This window comes from Callospermophilus lateralis, chromosome 12 (assembly GCF_048772815.1).
Source record: "Callospermophilus lateralis isolate mCalLat2 chromosome 12, mCalLat2.hap1, whole genome shotgun sequence".
Classification (NCBI taxonomy): domain Eukaryota; kingdom Metazoa; phylum Chordata; class Mammalia; order Rodentia; family Sciuridae; genus Callospermophilus; species Callospermophilus lateralis.
Genome location: NC_135316.1, coordinates 37,454,738 through 37,481,826, shown reverse-complemented (window position 1 = coordinate 37,481,826; position 27,089 = coordinate 37,454,738).

Below are 27,089 nucleotides of genomic sequence, written 5' to 3'. Positions count from 1 at the left end.
TTTTTTTTTTTAATTTTTAGAATAGGACAGATAATTGTCCGGCTTCTCTGGGTTTGATTGTAATGATCCTATTTTTCTTGTCTCTGTCTTCCTGGTATATCTGATGACCATATAGTCTTAAAAGCTGAGCTGACTTCCAAACCTACTGTCTCTTCGTGTGTCATCTTAATTTTATAGCCTTGAGTATGCATCTGCTTTTTAATTTTCTGGGATGCCTGTTTACCCTAGAAGACTGAGAGCTATCTTGGCTGTCTCACTTTTAAAACATAAAAGATATTAAATTATCTTGGCTAAATCAACCAAAGTCGAAGAGTTGTTTTATGAAAGAACTACTTCTGCACACAGTATGAAGTTATATACTCAAGCAAAATGGACATCTTATAATTATTTAACTAAGATAAACAAATCATATTAATCTACTTTTAATTGACTGATTTTACTTCATATGCTTGCTTTAGCTGTTCACCATAACAAAGCCATCTTTAGAATTTGAAACACTTCAATTTAGAAATGAAATCAATTATTTAGCTGGTTTAAATCTGGCCAACTTCCTTTGTGATTATCATCATCAACATAGCAATAGCTGTAGCAATAATGAAATCTATTTTATACTTAGTATTAAAACGTACTTTCTTAACAACAGTGACTCAGAAGTACCTATTCAAAGTTTACAGCTGAAAGACATGAGGCTTAGAGAATACAACCAGAGATAGAAATTGACTTCTTCATCCAGATCACTCAATCTCAGAGCTATTGCTATAAACCACCCATGCTCTTCATGTTTTTATTTATTTACTTATTTATGCAAAATTTTATGCCTTAGTTCATTCATTTTGTACTTGCTTTTGTGACAATGATATTAAAAATAAAATATGTTCAATGTATTCTTATTCTAAATCATAATCTGTAAGCATTTTAGAAGACACTAATCCCACTATTAAAGTTTGTTGCTTTTACACTCTTTATTTTTTATACCTCAAGAAGAATGGGTTTCCAATGCTGATTAAGAGCCAAATTTAGTTGTTTGTAAAATTGTTAATTATGCCTTCTATTTATTATATGTTTCATTTTCTTCAGCAATGTAATAAAATTAAAATAATAAATATTAAGAATCAAGTGTTGAATATGTGTAGGCACTGTTATTTGTAGTAATTTATTTAATCCTATTAATAGGCCAATTGTAAGTAATATTATTTGCCCTGTTTCACAGATGAAAGTAGTTAAGTATGAAGAAAATCAATACCCTGGGTCACTCAGATAATGAAAAAAAGAGGAAAGTTCTAAATTTAATACAAATGACATTAATATTCCTCTTATTAGGGTTCATGAGGATAAATATACATAGAGAAGGCAACAGAGACACCAAAAAGACACTTGAAAATATTCTATTTGAAATTAAAAACAAAATACAAAAACAAAAAAACAATAACAGCATATACCTCCTTTAGATTTAGAGAAACATCTTATTTTCTCTTTCAAAATTGTTTATTTTTCATTTGCATCAACCTTTATTATAAGTTGATTAATCCATTATGCTTCAAGTTTTCAATTCTGCAAATATTTCAATCAAATTGACACAGGTGCATTAAAATAGTCTGTAAATCATTATTTAGAGCTTTTATATTATTATGTGAGTTCATATATTTTATATTATATAGTACAGCTTTTGTAGGTGTTTCACCTCTGGGATGATGGGACAAAATTTAATATCAAATAATTCACCTAAAAGTTACTTAACAAAATTTATTTTCATGAAAGACATTCCATGTAAGAAGAAAATTTTCAAAATAATTTATTATAGAGAATTTTTTCTAAATTGAAAAATATATGAATGATAATCAAGATCTTCAAACAAAGCATCTGGGACATTTTTTAGTTTCTTGAATTATTTCTAAAATTTTAATTGCAGCTTTCAGTTAAACACTGTATTTATGAACATCAATTTTCTTAGCCTTCATGTAATTCTGCAATTTTATAATGGACATATTAAAATTTAATATTTAAATTTGGGAATAATGGAACTAATTATCTCACATTGACAATGGATTTATCAAATGTGTTTCCTCTGTGTACTTCATTTGGTACCAATGAAGAACAGAAGGAGAGGCTAAGCAATAAAAATATTTCAAATAATTTCACATATTCCAATTTAGTACTTACTATCCATAGCTGTTGTGATTTAAATTTTTGATTTCATTTGCATGATAAAGAAAGTGGAAGACATACTTAACAGTTCTTTTGTATTCTAATGATTTTCCCTCTACATAGATTTTTAACAAAAAATAATTACTAATTGAATGCTCCAAAACTTCTTTATAATGACACTGATGGTAGTAGGGAAAGAAAGGACTCACCACTGACATTTACAACTAAAGCAGTCATGATTTACTAGAGAATTATTAGAATATTCCATAGATATGACAGGATTTCAGAGTTAAGCAAGAAATTTATGATTTCTTGATTTACTCAAAATAAATTATATGAAAAAAGAAGCAATTAATTGTGATTGATTTTGATAAATGATTTATCAAATAAAACAATTTATTTCAAGTAGTAAGGAAGGGAAAATGTTTAGCTCAGAGTCTCTGATGTGTTGAATATTTATGTGCCACAGAATCACAAAAAAATATACATTAACTCTTGAATAAGCCTACTTAAATATGTATTCAGAGACTACAATGCACACATTTGTTATTTCATTCACACATTCATTCAAGAGCATTTATTCAAGAGCATTTGAGTCTCTAAAATGTCAACTCCTACAGTAGGTGCTGAAACATAGTGAACAAAACTAGCATTTTCTGTGTTCCCTTTTATGAGATAATGAAGAGGTAAGTGCACCCAGTTAAATGTAAATCTACAACTCTAAGTTCTATTAATGGGCATATACTTAGTGATAGTCTTAGTAGGAGCTACTGATAAAGTATTCCTTGAAAAAGTGACATTTAAAACTGGGAGATTTAATTAAATAAAGAAAAGGCAGAAGAGTGTTCTCATCAGAGTTAACACATTAATGTACAGCGGTGGAGGTACAATGACATGTTGGAAAAACTGTAAAGCATACTTAAAAATGAGACTGGTGAGAAAGATGAGGGGGAAAAGATAATGAGCTTTAAAAGCGAAGTTAAGGAATGAGGACTCTATACTATGAAAAATAATAAACCCTAAAAGGGTTGAGATTTTTTGACAATACTAGATTTACATTTTAGAACCTAACTTGGACCATCAAATGCAGACAGTTTGTACAAAATAAGTATAGATGTTGATGTGCCCATTAATTGATACTAGTCAGATGAGGTAATGATTAGGGCCAAAATTCTGACTAAAATGTTAGTGCAGAGAAAGGATATTAGAATTGTTACAAAAGTAAATTAGTAAGAAGTGCTTGTTATCATATATGAGACAAAAACACAAAGATGATCTCAAGGTGTTTAGACTGAGAAAAAGACAGATGATGGTGCCTATCACTAGAAGAAACTATGCCAAAGGAGGACCAAGAAGGTGAGAAGGGTAAAATCATGAGCCAACTATTTCTATTTAATTTAGATATGAATAGATATGAGAAATTATTAGTGAGATCAGAAGCTGATACACACTGTAAACTATGATGATGAATAAAAAAAAGTACTAATAAATTATTAAACTTCTCCACATCACACCCATTGACTTTGAAGAAATTTGCTGCAAACCAGGTTAAAGCAGCTTTTTAGCTGTATTTATCAAATCCTTTAATATAATTGCATAAATGGCTATTTTCTTCAACCACTAAAAAATAAAATACCCAGAGATTTAAGACAGTAATTTGAGGGTATTTTAGGCTCTCTCGAAGGTGAATGAAAATATTTGGAACTAATAATAGTGGTTTATTTACTAAACTTACAGCAATATTGAGTTTAGTATGGTAAAAATATTATCAGTAAATTGAAATGACTGACTAGGCCTTGACTTGAAATAATTTACATTATTCTTGTTAGGAGTCAGGCAATTTTCTGTTTTCTCCCTGAAGTTTCAGGAATTTTAGTGTTCCCTGACTGTGACTCTATTCTATTTTATCATCTTTCCAGGATAATTAATAAGACTATTAAAAGTTATATACATATACATATTTATACCCCCCAAAGCAGGAAGCATTCATTTTCTCTAAGTGCTCATAATGTTTTCATCAAAATTGTCAAATTACCCAATACAAGGTCACTTGGAAACCTCAATAAAGTTTAATATGTTGTTAAAGTTAATCTTCTCTTTCAAAGCAGTCAGTTTGTAATTATAAGTGACTCATGAATTTTCCTAATAAATAAAACCTATATAAAATAGTAGTTCTTTTCTCTACCATCATTTCATATATGAATTTGTTGGTATTAATTTATGGAAATACTATGCTCCATTTTAATTTTACTGTAGCTTGAAGTAAATTTTCTTGGAATGTTTACTATAGAATATTTTCTGACATGAGGGTAAAAAATTTGGTTTATCGTAATGTTGCTTGATTTGAGCGTCTCTATAATATCTCACCCAGAAGTTTTAAAAAATGAAATACTTCAAAACAATATAGAAATACAAATTTATTTAATTTTTCTCATGAATTACGCATATAAATGTCTAGAAGATCTTTGACATTCCTGCTTGATTTTGTTGATCCTATACTTGGCCACTTTCAATTTAACCTTCAAAGCCAAGGGACACCAAAAATTCCTGAAACTTCATTAAGGCAACAAAAAATTGCCTGATTCTTATCAAGAGCAAAAATAAAGTATCTCAAGTCAAATTCTGGTCAATCACTTTTGATTCATATTAAGTGTTTTAATCCAACTAACCTTAGTATTGTTGTAAGGACTAATTCTTATTTCATCAAATTATAAATAAATACAGTAATTATTGTACCACTTTGTCATTTTAATTTATTATTTCTTATAGTCGAAGTAAAGGTTTTTAGCTTGCAATAAGTACTATAATTTTTTTACATTATGGTCTTTTTTTTTTTTTTTTTAAACAGGGAGTGAACCCAAAAGTACTTAACTACTGAGTCACTTCTACAGCCCTTTTTAATTTTTTTTTTTTTTTTTTAAAGAGACAGTTCTTGCTAAATTGCTAAGGGCCTTACTAAAAATTGCTGAGGCTGGCCTCGAACTTGTGATCCTCTTACCTCCACCTCCTAAGTCACTGGGATTACAGGCAAATGCCACCATACTCATCTGGTCTTTGCTCTTGTACCAATTACAGACCTTTTCTTTGACTTCTCTCTTCTTAGCACACACACTGAAGTTGCTTGGAGCCTCTCTCAATCCTATTTTGTCATTTTTCTGCAACCTACCCACATCAATCAGAACAGATGAATAATCAATTTTAAGGGTGCTATATGGCTTAAAGGGAATTAAAATCAATGAAGATATTTGCCATAATTTAGAGTTTAAATCTCCCCCACAACAAGGCCCAAGTGTTAAAGACTTGATACTCAGGGTGAGGCAATAGGAAGTTGTAGAACCTTTAAGAAGTGGGACCTCATAGGTGGAGGTTAGGTCATTGGAAGCATTTTCCCTGGGGAACTGTGGGCTGGCCCCAGCTTCTTGAAAGTTATTTTTTCACTTCCTGACAATGAAGTGAGTAGTTTTGATACACCACACACATTCCATGATGTGCTGCCTTACCATTAACTTACAACGATATGGCCTACAAATCATGGGCTGGAATCGTCAAAAATGTAATCCAAATAACCCTTTTCTCTTACAAATTGGTTATATCAGGTATTTGTTACAACAATGGAAAGCTGACAAAAATTAGTGAAATCCAGAAAGGGACACATCATTTGGTGAATTTTGATTATATATTTCCTTCAATACAAGATCAACATTCAGTTTTTCAATTTTTTTGTAAAAACACCAAACAGAACATCTCTGAACTCGGCCTCATACTACATTAGATTTTTGCTAAAGAGATACAAAAATGTTCTTTAATATTTTTATACTTCTCAAGAGTACAGAGAAAACAATAGCAAATCAGAGTTTATAACTCAAGAACTTTTGATCTTGAACAGAGGCTTTCTGAGCAGGTGGAAAATGAATAGGAGTATTTAAATTTATGCTACTAATCTGTGTAGACAGAAATTTTTATCCAAATATAATAGAATATAAAAAGTTACATGAAAATGACTTCTTTGAAACAAAAATCATTGTCTATTAAAAAATATTGCATTTGCTGCAAGAAAATAAAGCAAGCAGGTTTTTCAAAAAGATCTCAAAATATGAATGATTATTTGAAGATATTTATCTCATAATTATCTACATACAAATCTTTAAAAATACTGAATCAAACAAACCTTTTTAAAACACAGCAGGGGAGAAATTATTTGAAAATCATATATACTTATAAGGGACTATGATCCAAATTACATAAATAAATTTTTAACTCAGTATTAGAATTATAAATACCCTAATTAAAAATAAGCAAAAAATTAAATAGACATTTCTTCTTGAAATGAGATATAATAAATAGCAAAGAAACACATGAAAATATGTTCAATATAATTAAACATCAGGGAATTGCTGATTAACACCACAATAAAAATCACTTTCACGTACTAGAATGGCTATAATAAAGATAGACAAAAACAAATGTTGTATAGTGTGTTGACAAGTTGTACCTCTTACACATTCCTAACAAATATTTCTGCAGTCACTTTGGAAAACACTTAAATTGCTAAACATAGATATATCATTTAGCCTAGCAATTCTGTTCTCAGGGAGAGAATTCAAGGCAGTGTCCATGAAAAAAAGCATTCATGAATGTTCATAGCAGCATTATTCATTGACCAAAAATAGAAAAAATTCACATGCCATCAAATGATCAAAGGATTTACATATTGGTTATATCTATATAATAGAATATTATTTGGCAATACAAAGGAATAAAGTAAAGATGCATTCTACAATGTGGAAGAACCCTGAAAATATGGTGCTCAGTACAAGGAGCAAGTCAAATACATATGTTCTGATTATGTTCATATACAATGTTCTTGACAGGCAAATCTCAAGGAAAACAAAAGTACATTAATGATTAACATGAAAAAAAGGTAAAATTTGCTGATAGTTTTAAAGATTTTTTTAAATTTTTAGAGTGAAAAGGGGTTTCCAAATCACTGAATTGTTCTGACATGGTGAATTTTATGAAGTGAAGATTTCATCAGGTAATATATTTTTTTTTATTTATATATGACAATGGAATGCATTGTAATTCTTACTACACATATACAGCACAATTTTTCATATCTCTGGTTGTATACCTAGTATATTCACACCAATTGGTGTCTTCATACCTGTACTTTGGATAATATTAATCATCACATTCCACCATCATTAATAACTCCATTCCCCCTCCCTATATAGAGTTTGTCTATTCCTCCTGTGCTCCCGCTCATTTACCCAGCTATTCCTCTACTAGGTCTATACCCAAAGGACTTAAAAACAGCATACTATAGGGACCCAGCCACATCAGGTAATATTTTAATAGAAAAAAATAAAAAGGAAAAAGGAGAACGTTTTTATATCCTCTAGAAAATTTTTTGAGAATTAATTTGTCAGTTGATATCAAATCTTATGCTCATATTTATAAAAATCATACTTTAAAGATTATTAAATTTTGTATATTTTAATAAAGTATTAATTATTGTGTCTGGTCATATCCAGTCAATTACATTAGAAAATGTATGACTAAAATAATTTTGAATAATGTGATTATACCTTTTGTTTTGTGTTGTACTTGCATTTGAAAAGCATTATATATCTTATTGTCCTTAAGATTTTCAAAATCTAAATATTTTTATCAAGTCTTTTGTATATTTTTACTTTCATTTCACTTCAATATTGCACATTATTTGCATGATATGTTAAATATTAAAATGACTAGAAAGCATATTTGGTACAAAAAAATTAAATGATAAAATGTATAATATCCTTATACAAGATGTTTTTTTAGAGGTATAAATTATGAAATGTGTCATCATTCCTCCAAGTAACTTTATCATGTAACTTTGTCTTGCACTTGGTACTCTGACTTTTTGCATTATATTATAAGGTCATTTTCCCAGTAGGCAGTGAATTGAACTTCCATCATTGAACTTCTTTTTTCAAATATGTGGTTTGATATCTGATACTAAACTACCTAGCAAATTGCTTTTTTTCCTCAATCAGTTTTTCTAGAAGAGTATTACTTAGAACTATACATCTGAGTTCACTATTTTGTCTCTAAATAAGTGTGTTTGTTAGTATGTGTATTGTTTATATAATGCCTACTCTGCTTACTTTTAACTACCATCTTTAAAACTACTACTTATTTTATTAAGCCCATTGGTTGAGTTTCAAATAACTGATATCTTCTCTTACATTAGGACTGGAATCCTAAACTTTTATGTCTTTAAATTTTTTGTATCATGGGATCCTTCAATTCTAAAAGTTTATTTCAATAGTTTAAAATAATATGATTTCATAGAAGGTGAAACTGAGAGAGAAGAGACCTTGAGGATAAGGAAATTATCAAAAGCTAATTATCATTGAAGTAAATGATGAAGGAAAAAAAAAGGCAGCAACATTATTAAATGAATGTTGCTTATAAATTATTCACATTTTAAAAAGTGACTAAGTACAAAAAAATAGGAAGTACATCTGCCAAAGAGAGTAGTAAAGACTGGCATGCTAGTACTCTTTGAATGAATGAGCATAGCAAAGAGAAATAAACTGAGCTAAGAAAAAAGGTCAGACCATCAAATCAGAATCACATGAATTAGCTCTTTTCCAGTGTCAGGCTTTACTTATAAAATCAAGGATATAAACATTAAAGAATCAAAGGCAAAGCAAGAGATCACTGCACCTTATATCAAATACATCCTATTAGACAGAATAATATATGAGGACTCTAATTAGGTAAATGGAGTGCCTCATGCAGCAGGGAGCATATAGGTTACCAAATATCTTCCTTTTATGCTGCAGTATGAATGATATTCTTCAGAGTCTCATAGTCCATAGATTCTAGGTTTGTTTAACCAAAACATTCTGAATCTAGAGGTATTCTGCTATACATCCAAAATAGGGGACTTCCTTTTAGCGAACATCATTATCTATTTACAAAGAGTTCAATTATTAATAGCCTAGAGGTAATTTGGACTGGGTAACCAGACTTCCTTCTTTCCTGGGAGTGCTGTCTTGGAAAAGGGAATAAAATGGACAGAAGATGAACTGCTGAACTCCATCTTCCAAACAAAACCCTGTACACCCATATAGGTCAACAAAGGGGACAATAAAAGACTTCTTAAAATTATGTTCAAAATAAATTGATGAGGAGAATAAGTTTAATGAAAAGATGAAAGTTAACTCTCAAAGATAAATGAAACATCCAAATGATTTTTTTGCTTTTAACTCATTTGATGAAAAGTGTTTATAAAGAAAAGACTGAGTTAGAATTTGTAAAATGTCCCAGATGTCCAAAATTTATTGAGATATTTAAACATTACCAGTACTTAATTATAAAGTGCCTTTTTTGCTGAGTTACTCAAATATTTCACATAGAAATGAATGCTCAATTTAAATTGAGAAATTATGGGGTATAGATATCTCCAAAAGAAAAAATTGACAAATTTCTACATATTCAAACAACAAAATAACATTTTAAAAAAATATATTCTGTATATGGAGGAATGGAAAAACCAAACAATAAAAAAGAATTCTTATTAAGAACTCATCGGGTGCCAGGCACTGTGTTATTTTAAAGTTGTTTAAAGCAATTTAAAAGTGATTAAGTAGCTATAAAATTTAATTGTTTTAGAGCCACATTTTAAAATTAGACTTGGAAATTAAAGAAAATGATGTGGACATTTGATATATATATCAGCTTTGGAAAAAGTGATAAAACTTTTTATTATCCATTTGTAAATAAGATATAAACTCATAAGCAAAATACTATTGTATGAAGGTAAATTGACAACAAATTAAATAGAGATACCTAATTAACATGACCTTTAAAATGATTTTGTTCTTGTTGTTTTTATGAAGTACTTAATTATTTTTTATGTACTCAACACTCTCTTGCTTGTGGAAAATAAGAGGATTCTATGTGTGACAGGTGTACAGAAAAAAGAAACAAAATAAACAAAAATAAAAAATAAAAATCTTAGGCTCCAAGAAGAATTTAAAATAGAATTTGGCAGTAATCTGAAAAAGTTGGAATGTCAAAAAGTAAGTGTAAGATTATGAACTAATTGCAATAGTAGAACTGAAAGAATACAGAAAAACATAAAAAATATGGAAATAAAGACATCATGCACAATCAACTAGAGTGAAATGTACTATGCAGTACTGTAAAAATGTAATGCCAAAATTTACTTCCTGTAGGTAGCATCAGTGTTCTTTGAGGAATACAACATATAGGAGAAGACAGCATAAGCACTGTGGTGCTTTGTTGTCTGATCACTACTGAGGAATTATATTCTAATACATTACAGACTTTTCCACTTAAATCACATCATGATAAAAGTCACAAATTTGTTTTTACATTATTACATAAATATATCTGGAGACATTTAAAGAGAAAAAATTACAAATATTTTCTGTCAAGTTTGAGAATTGCCCCAATTAAATTTTATTTACTGAGAAAAAAAAATAAAGGAAATAACATTATATTCACTCTTAGAGACACCAACTTCCAAAAAGTAGATAGGGATTGGAGTTGGCTTTTCTTCATTAGTGTAACATAAAAAACTTTTCCAAATCAACTATAATGGTAAACTAAATGCTGAAAATACTTGAAAAAAATATTTTTGGCAAAAAAAAAAAAAATTGCACAGTTTTATCGTATCAAATGCTCTTGTATGAGTGTTTGTATCTCTAGATACTTTGCATATATTTTGAGGTAGGTTAGAATTTTAAGAGCCTCTGAAATTAATGCTTCAAAGACACAATCTTCAGAACCCAGTACAGTTTTTACCTCTGGATCACGTAGTGTTTTCCTCTTTCATTTTATGGTGTCTACCTTACTTGACTGATATTGATGCTATACCTTTTATGTGTGTTCATGGTCAGTATGTGTCTCTTCTATTGTTAGGAAATCCCTTGTTTTTTTTCAACTAACTGTAGTTCAGAATCCTTTGAGGTCTTTTATTCCATTTGCATATGTAATGATACAACATGAGAGGAGGCTTCATAATTATTAGGTATTAGCCTATCATCAAAATTGTAGCATGCATATTTAAATTTTTGTTGCTCAGGGTCAAAATAGGTTCCCACTTTTAATTTTATTTTCACGAGTTTTTCCATTTTGTTTCCTGTCTCTGTCACTTTTCTTTTTACCTATACTACAATATTTTTCAACACTGAAGCAGTAGATTTAAAGATAACACTTTGATGAAGTTATTTGACTCTATTGTTTTGAAGACTGACATATTAATATGTCTTTTTCAAATCAGTGACATTAATTATATGCTGTTAGAACTAAATCTGAATGAGATTTAGGTACAGTGTGAGACTCAAGAGTTAAGATGAGAAGTCTCTTTCTCATGCTACTTGAATATAAAAATGATTGAATATAGTTTATGTTTCATATCTCATGATGTTGACTTATAAAAATGTTCAAGGTATCTTCCTAAATATTGTTCCACCTAAAATTAATTGTTTCAAAACAAGGGCATGTCAATTACTCTGTGAGATTTTCAATGACAAAACACTTTTTGTTCAGGCACTTAACAAAATTTTTATTCCTCATATACTGCTGGACATCCCCCAAATGCATATGCTTGAAGGTGGTGTCACTCACTCAACCTCCATCCCATCCTTCCTCTATTTAGAGGATGAGGAAAGCTGACATCTATGCTGACTGTCCTTCCTCTCTCAGATACATGCATCAGATTTAGAAAATTGGCTAAGTCTGGCAGCAGTGTTACCTACAGCTGAATTGCTGAGTCTCCAGATTCATGGGTTTGGTGCATTATGGCTGATGCAATGGTGTTGGTCAAAGGAGAGGCACTTCCAGATTTCAGTGGCAGTGATGTGACCAAAAGGAGAAAATCCTATGAGATCTCTTTAATTTCCAATTCTTTACCCCTTGAATGATTTATATACATATACATATGTATGCATGTATATTTAGTTGGAGTTGGACACAATACCTTTATTTTATTTGCATTTTTTTTTAATGTGGTGCTGAGGATCAAACCCAGGGCCTCACACTTGCTAGGGGAGTACTTTACCACTGAGCCACAAATCCAGCCCCTGCCTCTTGAATGATTTTTAAACCCATGATTGGTATTATTCCAATTCTGGTTATTATTTTTACTTAAAAATGTGTGTAGTGGTTCCTTTTACCTTCATTTATCACTGACTAAAACAGTTTATAAAGATCTGTTTTTGAGTATGTGAGATGTTTGGTGACTGAGAGACACTTAGATGCATTAAAGACTATTTAGAATTACTTGGGTTACCACTTCACTAAAATCATCAGTTTAAAAGGACTAGTATTCTTTAATTCTTGTTTTTTTTTTAATAAATTTATGTTTTTATAAAGTAAAATAATTATCTTTGATAAATTGTAATCATTGTTTGATCATCTCAGATTTAATGGAAGACCCTTAAACAAAATAGCTAATTAGCTGTGTTTATATGTTTAAAGCTTGTAATTTTATTTTCAATAACTTGCAGCTTTTGACAAGTCATGTTAACAAACAAAACAAGTAAATCTTCCAAGTTCCTAAAGTTATCTTAGAAATAATACACTATGTGGGAATTGATAAGAAATACAGTAATGTTTGACAACATTCTAATGCCATTAAATTTCATGAAAGCCCTAAATAGCAACCATACATAGATTATTTCTAAATTTCAATAAAGACACACATGCTATAAATAGATAAATTAATCACCTCTATATGTAATTCTGTCTTCCCAGATTTATGAAAAAATAATGCAAAACAAAACAAAAAACACTTGAATAATCTCTAGACATTAAGTTACTTGGTCAACAATTTATGACACATTTATTGTTAGTTATTGGGATTATAAACAGGACGGAGAATGCAGTATTTGATGTCTATAATCCCTACAGTAGATTCTACATTCGGAGAATGAGGAGTCCACTATTTCTATTTTTTAAATTCTAATTTATAGAAAACAGTAAATTTCAAGTCTTTATATGGATTATTTTCACATACTGTATTCTTTTAAATTACATCAATATATAATTTTTTCCTTTAACTCTTGACTAGAGCCTATATATTTTAGCTCTCTAAAGATATTTAATAACTTAAAGGGCATTTCATCACCTTTATTCTTTTTTTTTAAAGAAAGAGTGAGATAGAGAGGGAGAATTTTTTTAATATTTATTTTTTAGTACTTGGCGAACACAGCATCTTTGTTTGTACGTGGTGCTAGGATCGAACCCGGGCCGCACGCATGCCAGGCGAGTGCGCTACCACTTGAGCCACATCCCCAGCCCCATCACCTTTATTCTTCAGCAGACTAGTTCCCCTTCCTTAAATAGAGGTAACTGTCCCAACATTAAACAATGAACTGGCTAACCAACAGTTCTTCCATTGAACCTATTTTGCACTGAAATCTTAAACGTAGAAACAATGTACATTAGTCTTAGTTCTCCAGAAAAACAGACCCTATAGCATGTATGAATGTATGCAAGTATGTGTGCAATAAATGCAGGGAGTTCATGTGTTTTATAAGAATTGACTCATGTGACAATAGAGACTGAGGAAGTTCGGGGATCTGCATTCAGCAAGATAGATACCCGCTAAGCCAATAATATGGTCCTAAGTCTGAATCCAAAGTTAGATGAAGAATTCTATCTCAGCCTGAAGACAATCAAGCAATGAGAATGAGTAATCCCTCATTCAGTCTTTTCTATTGTATGGAGGCCTCTGAAAGTTGATTTGGGTTGACCCATATTAGAAAGGGCAATCTGTTTTATTCTGTCCACTGATTCAAATGTTGATCTCATCCAGAAACAACCTCACAGAGACAATCAAAGTAATGTTTAACCAAATACATGAGTACCTTATGGCCCTGTCAAATTCACATATAAAATTATGCATCACAAATCCTAATAAAACAGACAGCAGTCATGTTAAGCACTGTATCATCAATTATTGGTTATTTCAGAGTGTATTAATATCAATGTAATTCTACTCTGTCACAATTCTCTTCATTTATGAGTGGGTAATTATGCTGTTATGAAAATGAAATACTTACAGTTGGAAAATCAAGCAAAAGAAAGCAATCTGGTCAGTTTTTTTCCCCCCATCATAGTTAACCTAGTTTCTACCATTACTATTTCTCACCTGAAGCTTTGTGATATGCAGAGAGGCGATCAAGTATAATTTTGCATAGGATGGAACTCTGTGTGTATTGTCCCTTGTGTCTAAAACTATTGCATTAGGATTAGGACTGCCATAGAAATAAAGAGAAGTGTCCTGGCCAAGGCTACCAAATGGGTAAAGTTTATTTTGTTAGCTCTGGTCACTCTTTCTCTTAGAATAGAGCCACACAGATTATGTATATGTTTAAAAACCAAAAAGATATGGCTCCAAATAATAGCTATTCCAGTACCTGCTTTTCTCTGAACTTCATATTTCCCTTCTTTAATAGTCTATCAGGATTATTGAGATATTAAATAAAAGTGTGTGAAATGCCTATAGTTACAATAGAATCAGGGTGAAAGGTGGTGAAACATGATACCTAAAAAAAACCCAAAAAAACAAAAAAACAAAAACAATATTGAAGTGCCTAAGGAAATGAGTTTCTACCCATTTTGTTTTCCTTACCAGAATTATTATTTCTATTAATTTTCCTTCTTTAATTTCCTAATTCATTTTTTTAAACTCTTTTCTGGAAGTCTGACATGATGACATTGCTCTGTGAGTATACATTCAAAATAAGTTATGTGTCAAGGAAGGGGGCAATGTATTTTGAATGAAATATTTAAATACAAATATCAAATACTTCTTTTTTTTTTCTCTCTTAATTTGTAGTAAAATATTTATTTGTATAATGTGAAAAAAAAAAAAAAGCTAAACTGGGAAGGTGTTGAAGACACGTGTAATTCAAGCCTTGCCGTCCCTGCAGCATCTTATGAGAAATGCAGAATCTCAGACTTTAATCCAGATTTCAGAAATCACAATCAATTTTTAAATAAGCTCCCCCAGGTGATTAATATTCTTATTACAGCATGAAAAGCACTGTTGTGCAGATTTCAATGATATGAAGGTGTCTATATAATGATTCATATATGATTCTTTCTCAGAGAATGCTATTGTAGTGGTATTGCCCAAACTGGCAATATCTGACATTATAAATTTGACAGACAAAAAAAAATTTTTCTTTAGTTGCTTGGTTCCCCTTATTTTTCCTTAAATACAGGGAATTCTGAGGTGGTCATAGGTATGACGAAGAATTTAAAGGAAACAGGGACCATGAAATGTCCCAGATCAGATTTACTTCTTAAGTTCTTCTGGTGACCATTTTCTTTCTCATCTGTCCTAATTTTGTTCTAAATATTCCAAATCATCTCCCCGTATTCCTGCTTTCTATTACTTTTTCTAACATATATCACATATCATCAGATTGTAACAGGTAAATTTATGATATTGATTATTTTTATTTCATTTCTATATTTATTAGTTTGATGACATGATTCTTCCTTAATATAATACCACATATCTGTAGGAAGACTTGATAGTTGTTAAGAATTAGCCATATATCCGTATACTTAGATGTCATATAGATCCTGAAAACTGCAACTACTATATAGAATAACTTTATGTTCCTCCACCAATGGAAGTGATCATTACACTAAATTTTACTTTAAAGGTTAAGTACAAAAATTATTCTAGAAAAAAATATTAACTTCATCTTCTTGGCTATGTTTCCAGACCTAATTTACATTGAAACCATTTGTCTGAGTGGTGAGCAGAGGTCAAATGAAACTTTCTAAATGAATTCTGATTACAGCTTATTTTAGGACAGCAGTGGTTTCAGGATGTCATGTCAAATTTTTTTTTCTCTATTTTCTCAGAGTAGTTGAGAAATGATAAAAAGGAGCCTGGCGCAGTGATGCACACCTGTAATTCCAGAGGCTTGGGAGACTAAGGCAGGAGGATTGTGAGTTCAAAGCCAGCCTCAGCAACCTATAGAGGCCCTAAGCTACCAAGCAAGACCCTGTCTCTTAAAAAAAGGGGCTTGAGATGTGACTCAGTGGGTAAGTGCCCCTGGGTTCAATCACATGTATCTAAATAAATAAATAAGGATGGTTAATGCACTTTTAATAAAATATAACTTCTGATATTCTTATTTCATTAGATTCTTATGATTTCCTAAAGAATTTCTATCAATCCATTTTTATTGTATAACACATTCAAATGTGTTTAATCTTATGTAGAAATATAGGAATATTGAAAGACACATTAGGCTAAAACTTGTTCATTTTTTTTAATTGCTCATTTTTCAACAAAATATTCTTTGGAAATTTTATCAAACTGTTAAGTATTTTTTTCTTCCCTATGGGCAAAGTCCTATTGAAACATGTTCTACCTTATCTCATACTTCTCTGCAAGGGAAGCTTTCCAATTTGAAAAATTCAAAGAAACTTTTGAGCAGGGTATTATTATTGTAGATATCATTTCAGTTCATTTTACCTCAAGAGTCCTGAGTTATCAGAACTATCTATATTAGTGAATAGCTTTGTGACAGAAGAAAGTAGAACACAGTTACTTAAAGCTACATTTTTTTTCCCCTTTCAAGAAAATAACTTTAATCATGTACAAATCTACAAAAGAACAGAGTTTCAAGTTTCAAAGTGTACTTAAAAGGGACCCTAATAATGATGTTCTAAGTTATTGTATATCTGTATTTTAACTATGCAGTTGCATATATAGATATGTAGAAGTATATAACATAATTTGTGGTTTTAAAACTTTTTGTAAAAATAGTATCACACAGCTTTTATTAATTTCTATTTTATCATGATTAAATGATGCATTCTTATTCACACATGCAGTGAATCTGAGCACTTCAAATGAAAATTTTCAGGATAAGTTTACAGTTTGATAACATTTTAAGTCTGCATTGATCTGAGGGTTTATTCATATCACATATTTAGAAAAATATCTCGATTGAAAACAACTGAATATACCATAATTGATAATATAACAGTATTAGAAGTAAAATGGGTATTTTACTTTTCAGTACGTTATTTAGGCTGTGAGATAACTTTTTATTAGTGATCAATTTTAATTCTCATTATTTGCCAACTGGATAATTTTTTATTTAAACTTATTTATTTATTCTAATTTGTTATATATGACAGCAGAATGCATATTAATTCATAGTACACAGATAAAGCACATTTGTTTATGCTTCTGATTGTTTACAAAGTAGAGTCACACCATTCATGTTTTCATATTTGGACTTAGGGTGATAATGTCTGTCTAATTTAAACCATCATTCCTACCCCCATTTCTCATTCCTTCTCCTTCCTCCCCTCTGCCCTATCTTAAGTTTCTCCCTTCTTCCCATGCTTCCACCCCCCTCATCCCCATTATGGATCAGCATGCACATAACAGAGAAAATATTCAGCCTTTGGTTTTTGGGGATTAGCTTACTTCATTTAGCAGAATATTATCCAACTCCATCCATTTACCTGGAAATGTTATGATATTATTTTCTTTTAATGCTGAGAAATATTCCATTATGTATACACACCACATTTTCTTTATCCATTCATCTTCTAAAGGGTATATAGGTTGGTTCCAGAATTTGGCTATTATGAATTGTGCTGCTATAAACATTGATGTGGCTATGTCACTCTAGTATGCTGTTTAAAGTCCTTTAGGTGGTGGAATAGTTCTTCCATATATATTTTGGTGCCTTTGTTTAGTATGAGATAATTGTATTTCTGCAGGTTTGTCCAAGGAATCTCTATACTGTTTTCCATATTGGCTGCACCAATTTTTAGTCCCACCAGCAATGTATGAGTGTACCTTTTTCCCCCCATCCTCGCCAATACTTATTGTTGTTTGTCTTCATAATAGCTGCCATTCTGATGAGAGTGAGATGAAATCTTAGAGTGGTTTTAATTTGCATTTCTCTAATTTCTAGAGATGTTGAAATTTTTTTTCATATATTTGTTGACTGATTGTATATCACTTTCTCAGAAGTGTCTCTTCAGTTCCTTGGCCTATTTACTGATTTGTGTGTGTGTGTGTGTGCGCGCGCTAAGTTTTTTGAGTTCTTTTTATATCCTAGAGATTAGTGCTCTATCTGATGTGTGTGTGGTAAAAATTTGCTCCCAATCTGTAGGCTCTCTATTCACCTCAATGAATATTACTTTTGTTGAGAAGAAGCTTTTCAGTTTGAATCCATCATTTCTTGATTCTTGATTTTATAGCTTGTGCTACAGGTATCTTATTAAGGAACTCAGGCCTAATCTGACATGGTGAACATTTGGGCCTACTTTTTCTTCTATTATGCAAAAGGTCTCTGGTTTAGTTCTTAGGTCCTTGATCCACTTTTAGTTGAGTCTTTTGCATGGTGAGAGATACAGACTTCATTTTATTTTGCTGCTTATGGATTTCCAGTTTTTTCAACACCATTTATTGAAGAAGCTATCTTTCTTCCATTTATATTTTTGGTTACTTTGTCTAGTATGAGATAACTGTATTTCTGCAGGTTTGTCTCTGTATTCTCTACTATGTACCATTGGTCTACAAGTCTATTTTGGTGCCAGTACCATGCTGTTTTTGTTACTGTTGCTCTGTAGTATATTTTAAGTTCTGGTATACTGATGCCACCTACTTCATTCTTCTTGCTAAAGATTGCTTTAGCTATTTTGGGTCTCTTAGTTTTCCCGATGAATTTTAGGACTTCTTTTTCTATTTCTATGAGGAATGTCATTGGGATTTTTATTGGGATTGCATTAAATCTGTAGAGTGTTTTTGGTAGAATGGTTATTTTGACAATATTAATTCTGCTTATCTAACACTAAGAGAGATCTTACCATCTTTTAAGGTCTTTCTTAATTTTTTCTTTAGTGTTCTATAGTTTTTATTGTAAAGGTCTTTCACCTCTTTTGTTAAGTTCCCAAGTATTTTATTTCTTTCGAGGGTATTATAAATGGGGTAGTTTTCCTCATTTCCCTTTCAGAGGATTTTTCACTGATATACAGAAATGCCTTTGATTTATGGGCATTGATTTTATATCTTGCTACTTTGCTGAATTCATTTACTAGTTTTAGAAATTTTCTGGTGGAATTTTTTGGATCCTCTATGTATAGAATCATGTTGTCAGCAAATAGTGACAGTTCTGAGTTCTTCTTTTCCTATCTGCATCTTTTTAATTTCTTTTGTCTATCTAATTGCTCTGGCTAGAGTTTCAAGAACTATGTTAAATGGAAATGACAAAAGACCACATTCCTGTCTTGTTCCAGTTTGTAGAGGGAATGCTTTCAATTTTTCTCCATTTGGAATGACATTGATTTGGGCTTAGCATAGTTGGCTTTTACAATGTTGAGATATATTCCTGTTATCCCTAGTTTTTATAGTGTTTTGAACATGAAGGGGTACTGTATTTTGTTGAATGCTTTTTCTGCATCTATTGAGATAATCATATGACTCTTATCTTTGAATCTATTGATGAGAAAAATTACACTTATTGATTTCTGTATATTGAAACAACCTTGCATCCCTGGGATGAACCCCACTTGATTGTGGTATATTAACTTTTCCATACGTTTTTGTATTCAATTTTCCAGAATTTTTATGAGAATTTTCACATATATGTTTATTAGAGATATTGGTCTGAAGTTTTCTTTCTGTGATGTGTCTTTGTCTGGGTTTGGAATCAGGGTGATATTGGCCTCATATAATGAGTTTGGAAGTGTTCCCTCTTTTTCTATTTTATGAAATAATTTGGTAGGTATTGATATTAGTTCTTCTTTGAAGGCATTGTAGAAATCAGCTGTGTATCTGTCTGGTTCTAGCCTTCTCTAGGTTGGTAGGCTTTTGATGGCATCTTCTATTTCATTGCTTAAAATTGGTCTGTTTAACTTGTGTATAGCATCGTGATTCAGTTTGGGCAAATTACATAACTCTAGCAATTTGTGGATGCCTTTGATATTTTCTATTTTATTGGAGTACAAATTTTCAAAATAATTTCTAATTATCTTCTGTATTTGTGTAGTATCTGTCATTATATTTTCTTCTTCATCAAAGATATTGGTAATTTGAGTTTTCTCTTCATTAGCATGTCAAGGGTTTATCAATTTTATTTATTTTTTCAAAGAACTAACTTTTTGTTTTGTTGATGTCTTCAATTGTTTCTTTTGTTACAATTTTATTGATTTAGGTTATGATTTTAATTATTTACTGTCCTCTACTGGTTTTGTTGTTGTTGTTTTTTTCTTGCTTGCTTTCTTTCTTTTCCCCTAGGACTTTGAGATGTAATGTTAGTTAATATGTTTGTTGATTTTTTTTTCTACTTTTAAACAATGAATCTCATGCAATTAACTTTCCTTTTAGTACTGACTTCATAGTGTCCCAGAGATTTTTATTTGTTGTGTCAGGATTCTTACTTACCTCTAAGGATTTTTTAATCTCCTTTTTGATGTCTTCTGCAACCAATTGTTCATTCAAAAACATATTATTTAGTCTCCAAGTGTTTGGGTAGCTTTTATTTTTAATTTTATTGTTGATTTCTAATTTTATTCCATTATGATCTAATAAAATGCAGGGTAGTGTCTCTACTTTTTTTGTATTTGCTAAGAGTTGCTTTGTGGCATAATATATGGTTTATTATAGAGATGGATTTGTATGCAGCTGATAAAAATGTGTATTTGCTCTTTGAAGGATAAATTATTCTATATATGTCTGTTAAGTCTAAGTTTTTGATTATATTACTGAGTTCTATATTTTCTTTGTTCAGGGTTGTTTTTTTTTTTTTGGAAGATCTATCCAGTGGTGAACGAGGTGTGTGTCAAAGTTGCCCAGAATTATTGTGTTGTGGTCTATTTGACTCTGGAACTTGAGAAGAATTTGATGAGCATAGATACTCCATTGTTTCAGGCATATATAATATAATTGTTATGTCTTGTTGGTGTATGGCTTCCTTAAGCAGTGTAGTATCATTCTTTATCCCTTTTGATTAACTTTGGCTTGAATTCTACTTTATTTGATATGAGGATAGAAACTCATATCACAGTCCATGTGAGTGGTATAATTTTCCCAATCTTTCACCTTCAGTCTCTGGATATCTTTTCCTATGAGTTTCTTGGAGGCAGCATAGTGTTGGTGTCTTTTTTTGTTGTTGTTTTTAATTCAGTCTGACAGTCTATGTCTTTTGATTGGTGAGTTTAGGCCATTCAGGGTTATTATTATTGAGAGATGATTTGTATTTTATCAATAAGTGTTGTTAATTTTTGGTATTTAACTTCACTTGTTTTCTCTTTTCATTGGTTTTTCCTTTAGTGTAATAACTCCCTTTGCTGATTTTTGTTGTTGTTTTTCATTTCCTACTCATCGAATATTTTGTGGAGGATGTTCTGTAGTACAGCCTTTCTAGTTGCAAATTCTTTTAACTTCTATTTATCATGGAAGGTTTTTACTTCATCATAAAATCTAAAGCTTAATTTTGTTGGATATAAAATTCTTGGTTGGCATCCATTTTCTTTCAGAGCATGGTATATGTTATTCCAGAATCTTCTAGCTTTCAGGGTCTGGGTTGAGAAATCTGCAGAGATCAGTAGTTTTCTCCTGCATGTAATTTGATTCCTTTCTCTTGTGGCTTTTAAAATTCTCTCCTTATTATGTATGCTACACATTTTCATTATAATGTATCTTAGTATAGATCTGTTGTACTTTTGCACATTTGGTGTCCTATAAGCCTTTTCTATATGATTTCCATTTCATTCTTCATGTTCAAGAGATTTTCTGAATTTTTTATATTGAAGAGATTGTGCATTACTTTGGTTTGAATCTTTGTGCCTTCCCCTATACCAATAAACCTTAACTTTAGTCTTTAGATGTTATCTCATAATTCTTAAATGTTCTGTTCATAATTTCTTACCATCTTCAAGGAGTGGTCAACTTTATTTTCCAGATTACATATTTTGTCTTTATTATCTGACATTCTGTCTTCCAAGTGATCTAGTCAGTTGGTGATGCTTTCTATTGAGTTTTTTGTTTTTAAATTTTATTTATTGTTTACTTCATTTCAAGGAGTTCTGATTTCTTTTTTTCAGAATATCTCTTTCTTGAAGTAATCTTTTGCTACCTATATTTGCTCCTTTATCTCTTTGTTGGTGTGATCAATTGTCACCTGTGTTTGCTCTCTTGTCTCTTTGTTGGAGTGATTGATTTTTGCCTGTATTGCTCACTTAGGTCATTCTTTAATTCATAGATCATTTTAATTATGTACATTCTGAACTTCTCTGACATTTCATCAACTAAGCTGTCCATGGATTCTATTACTGAAGTATCTTGGTTTGTTTGGGGGCAATTTCCTCCCTTGCTTTTTCATGTTGTCTACATGTCTTCCTTTCTTGCAGTATGAATCTGAGATATTATAGTTTCTACCCTATAATCTTATAGTGTCCCTGCAGATTACCTGTACCTCACCTTGGTGTTGGGGTTTTAGACCCTGACCAGTTTCCCAGGATAAATGCTACTGCAACCATAGGTGGTAGTGGCAATAGTGGAGATAATTCAAGATAGCAGTAGGGTCTGTCCCAAAATGGATGCAACCACTTTCAGAGATGGGCTGAAAGGGTAGGCTGTTTGTTTGAAGATTCAGCTGCCTCCAGGCCTTATCTGTTGTCCCAAAGTGGAGGCTACTGTATGGGGAGGGCTACAGGAATGGCTGCAGTGTACGAAAATGGATGTGGAGTAGCGTGGGTTCCATCTTGGGTCTGCCAGTGGACTGGGTGATCCTCGATCTAACTCTGTCCTTGGCTTTTGCTCAGGTCAGTGGGGTGGTTCTAAGCCTGGGGCTAGGCCTTAGTTCCTACACTGGTCAGCAGGGTGATCCTAGGCTTGGTCCTGGGCTCTGAGGTGAGTCTGCTAGTGGGCAGTGTAGTCCTAGGCCTGGGGCTGGGGTCCAGAATAAGTCTGCCAGTCAGTGGGGGGTGGTCCTGGGCCAGGGCCTTGACTTTGCGGCGGGGGGGGGGGGGGGGGCGGGGTCTGAAGTGGTTGTTTTGTAATATTCTGTTTCATTCTTATTTTTCTTCATTCTCTAACTCTTTTCATGTTGATTGTTTCTGTCCAGTCTATATATGTCTAACCCACATCTCTTTTTTTCCTCTTAGGACTTATGCTATAATTTATAGAATTTAATTTTATTGTATTTTACTACTATGACACTCAGCAGAGAATCTGTGTAATATTTTTATAGATTAATAAAAGAGTTCTTCATCAAGCAACCATCTGCTAGTTTGTCATTTTTCTCTTATGTATGCACAATTAGGTGTTAAAGGGATTATAAAGTCTTCTCAATAAAAGAGTCAATTTTATTCTGGAATAATTATGATTTCCCTGTTCTTCATCACTGTCAATGGAATATGGTAACAGTATTTCCTACCAGGGTGCTGAAAGAAACAAAAACATGTGAGCAGGCAAAGCACAGCACAAAGTCTCCCCTTTATTATATGTGGACTAGAACTGTAGAAATTGTTTTTACAGGAATTTATATAAATCTTCAGGCAGGTCAATTCTATATGACTTCTATAGTTCCATTATGCAAATATGATTCCTTTGTCTGCTATCTTGAAAATACATATTATACGAAATTTTTGTTTATTATTATAAGATATTCTGCTGTAAAACCTTTCATAGAAATTTCAAATATTTGGTTTTAAGTAGGTAGGACTATGAACAAATATGTTTAATATAGTTTATTAGCAACTCAGACTTATTAGTAAATTATTAATTATTATCAGAATAATCAGCAAATTAGAAAAACAAACAAATTTGCTAAAAATAAAACTTTGCATTTTAGAGGATTTTTGTGATTGTTAGGTTAGTATAATTTTTGTTTTTATTTCATATTTTCTCTTTCTTCAATACTTTTCCAAGAAATATCTAAGTTATTATTTTTATCACAATTGAGTTTTTTTTATTAAATATGTTATCAGTTCCTTCCAACAAGACAGAAGAACTAAAATACAATTTACTCAGAAACAACTGTTTACATGGAAAACAAATGTTAAGTGATGCTACTTTCAGAGACTGATATTGTGTTAACACAGTTGCATTTTAGTTTAGTCATGAATTAAATATTTTGTTGATTAAAAATAGCTTTAAGTTTTAAAATGCCAATATACAATTTTCATATTGTGATATAAAACCTCAGCAAATTTTAAATATATTTGTTCTGAAATTTTCATTTGAACTACTTAGATTCACTTTGTGTGTTTAAGAGTTTAATACATGACAGTTATAAAATATAAAATAATGAGAATGGTATAATACTATTTTGAAATTGCTTTTTTTCTTGTCATTCTCCCAATATTTTTTTTGGGGGGGGGACATGGTAGCAAAATATGGCAGATTGCAGTTATTTTTAAGTATGGATTCTGATGAAATAGTCTTAGTAAACAGAGTTATTGCATTTTATTTAAAATTATCCAGTTATCTTCACTTATTAGATGTTCAAAAATACATTTATTTGTGTAACATCATCTGAAGCAATCCTTTTTTAGCAAAAAAATATCTAGAATTTAATCAAAATAAATATATATGATTTAAAATATACAATTTTACTACCTATTCCATGAAACTCAAAAAGGAAAATGGAGTTTATTAAAAACAAAAACAAATAAACAAACAAAAAAAAAAAAACTGTTGAGGCATTTGGAAATAAAGCAATGCTATTGTTTTTTTTTTTTTGTTGTTGTTGTTGTTGTTTTTTCAATTGTCTTTTAAAATTAATGGTCAGCAAACATGATCTTTTTTTAATGTAAAGAAAATAATTAGACTGGCATCCAAACCACTGCCTCATTTTCTAGCAACAGATTATCTTTTCAAACAATTCCTATTTACTCACCAGCATATATCTGCAGTGAACTTCCTCATAATTTCCACATGCAATTAAATTTGTATAATTTTTCAAACATGTTACAAACACATGATAAATTGCAGGTTTGATCATGTAGTGTAATATGTACACCACTTCCTAGGCATAATATTTTTCTTGCCACAGCTTGTGTCAATATTATGTTTATGTTCATTGCCAATGTGAACCAAAGAGAGTAGATCACTTGGGATAATCTGAAAAGCACATCAAGGAGACCAACTTTCACTGTTTGGGCAAATCGCCAAAAGCAGAGACTATTTTTTTTTTTTTTTTTTTTTAAAAAGGATCTTATCAAACTGCCAATGTTTCCATTGGCATTAAATCTAGGGACCTAAATGAATATAGAGCAGAATATGGCAGTGAGGGTGTAGGGAGTTCTCTCTTCCTATTTGCTATGCTTTGTTGAGTGTTGACATGGTAATAGAGTTACTGTTGCAGATATAGCATCTTGGGCTTAGAATTAAAACCAGATTGGCTTCAACTCATTACTTTGTAATTATTAACTGTAAGACTATACTATTCTGATTTTTATTCTCCTCATACAATTAGCACAGGCTTCAGGGGGCTGCAAATTAGATGGAATATGTGAAATCATCTAAGGCAAAATGCATAGAGCTCTCCACTTCTCCAGCTTTTCCCTAAATTAATACTTCATGGAGGATAGAAAAGATGTGATGGAATGAGTATCATAAAATGGTTCACCAGAAAGTTTTTACTTTGTGTGTAAAATGTCTTATTGGGTTAATATTTAAATAAGTTTCCAATTTATCTCTGTAAAACAAGATTGCTTCCTCTTACAATTCCATAACCAAGGGTATGGAATTGTAAGTCAGGTACTATTCTTACTCTTATTTATACAATGGGAAAACTGGAACTTGAGATAAAACAATGTACTTGAGTTTACACAGAAAATAAGTGGTGGAGACTAAATTTGAAGAAATGCACATTCATCTGACTTCATTTATAAATATGCAACATATGGAACTAAAAAATATATATTCTTGCATTTGTTCGGTAAATATAAACTATAAGAAGGATACAAAGTTTCCACCTCCCTGAAAGTTTTACTTCCATTGAGCCATCAAACTAGATTTCACTTTCAAATCATAGTCACATATATTCGTATTGCTTATATATCAATAATGACAATATATATGTATATCTTTGTCAAAGAAAGGAATGTCTACTATTATTGTCTTTCAGGGTCCTAGAATCTCATATATTCTGAATTTTCTCTTATTTTTATTGAGATTTTTTTTGCTGCCTCAATCATATGACTTATCAGCTTGCCCTTGTTATGAATACCAAGCTAATATGTTTTTTTCTATTTTTTAAAAAATTATTTGTATAATACATGCATGTGCCCCATATACAAAACACACAAATCAAACTGGTTGAGTGAACATAAAATGAAAGGCAAAATCTACTGCTCACCACATCCCATTTCACTTCCCAGAAATAATTGCTGTTATTCTTATTTATAGTGATTAGAACCACTCTTGCCTTGCATAATGCATCTATCTCCCTCTTGCTGACAATTAAAGAATTAAGCACAAAGTATATTAAGTACTGCTGAAAACTCTCATCTATTTTAAATTGCCATCTCCAATGACAGCCTTACTTTTTTGCATCTAAATCATTTAAATGACACCAAGCTGAAAGAGAACAGAAATTTCTCATTGTTCAGGTCTCTGTCTGTCTTTTTTCCACCCTGCTCTTCCTTTTCACCTCATCTCTTTCTACCATTTCAATGTGCTTTGGACAGAAAAAATTGCCCAGATATGTATAACTTTGAAGAATGATGTTTAGAAATACAGGAAAAGGCCAATATCAATGGCTCAGCAATTTATATCAAAATATTCTAGAAAAAAAAAAAAAGGAACCAGGAAGAAAAAACAGACGTCAGATGAAGATTAATGGCCCAAGACACCCACTGGAGCTAGCCCTGGCCCATATCTGCCTACATTGAACTGCATGCAACACAGGCCCAGG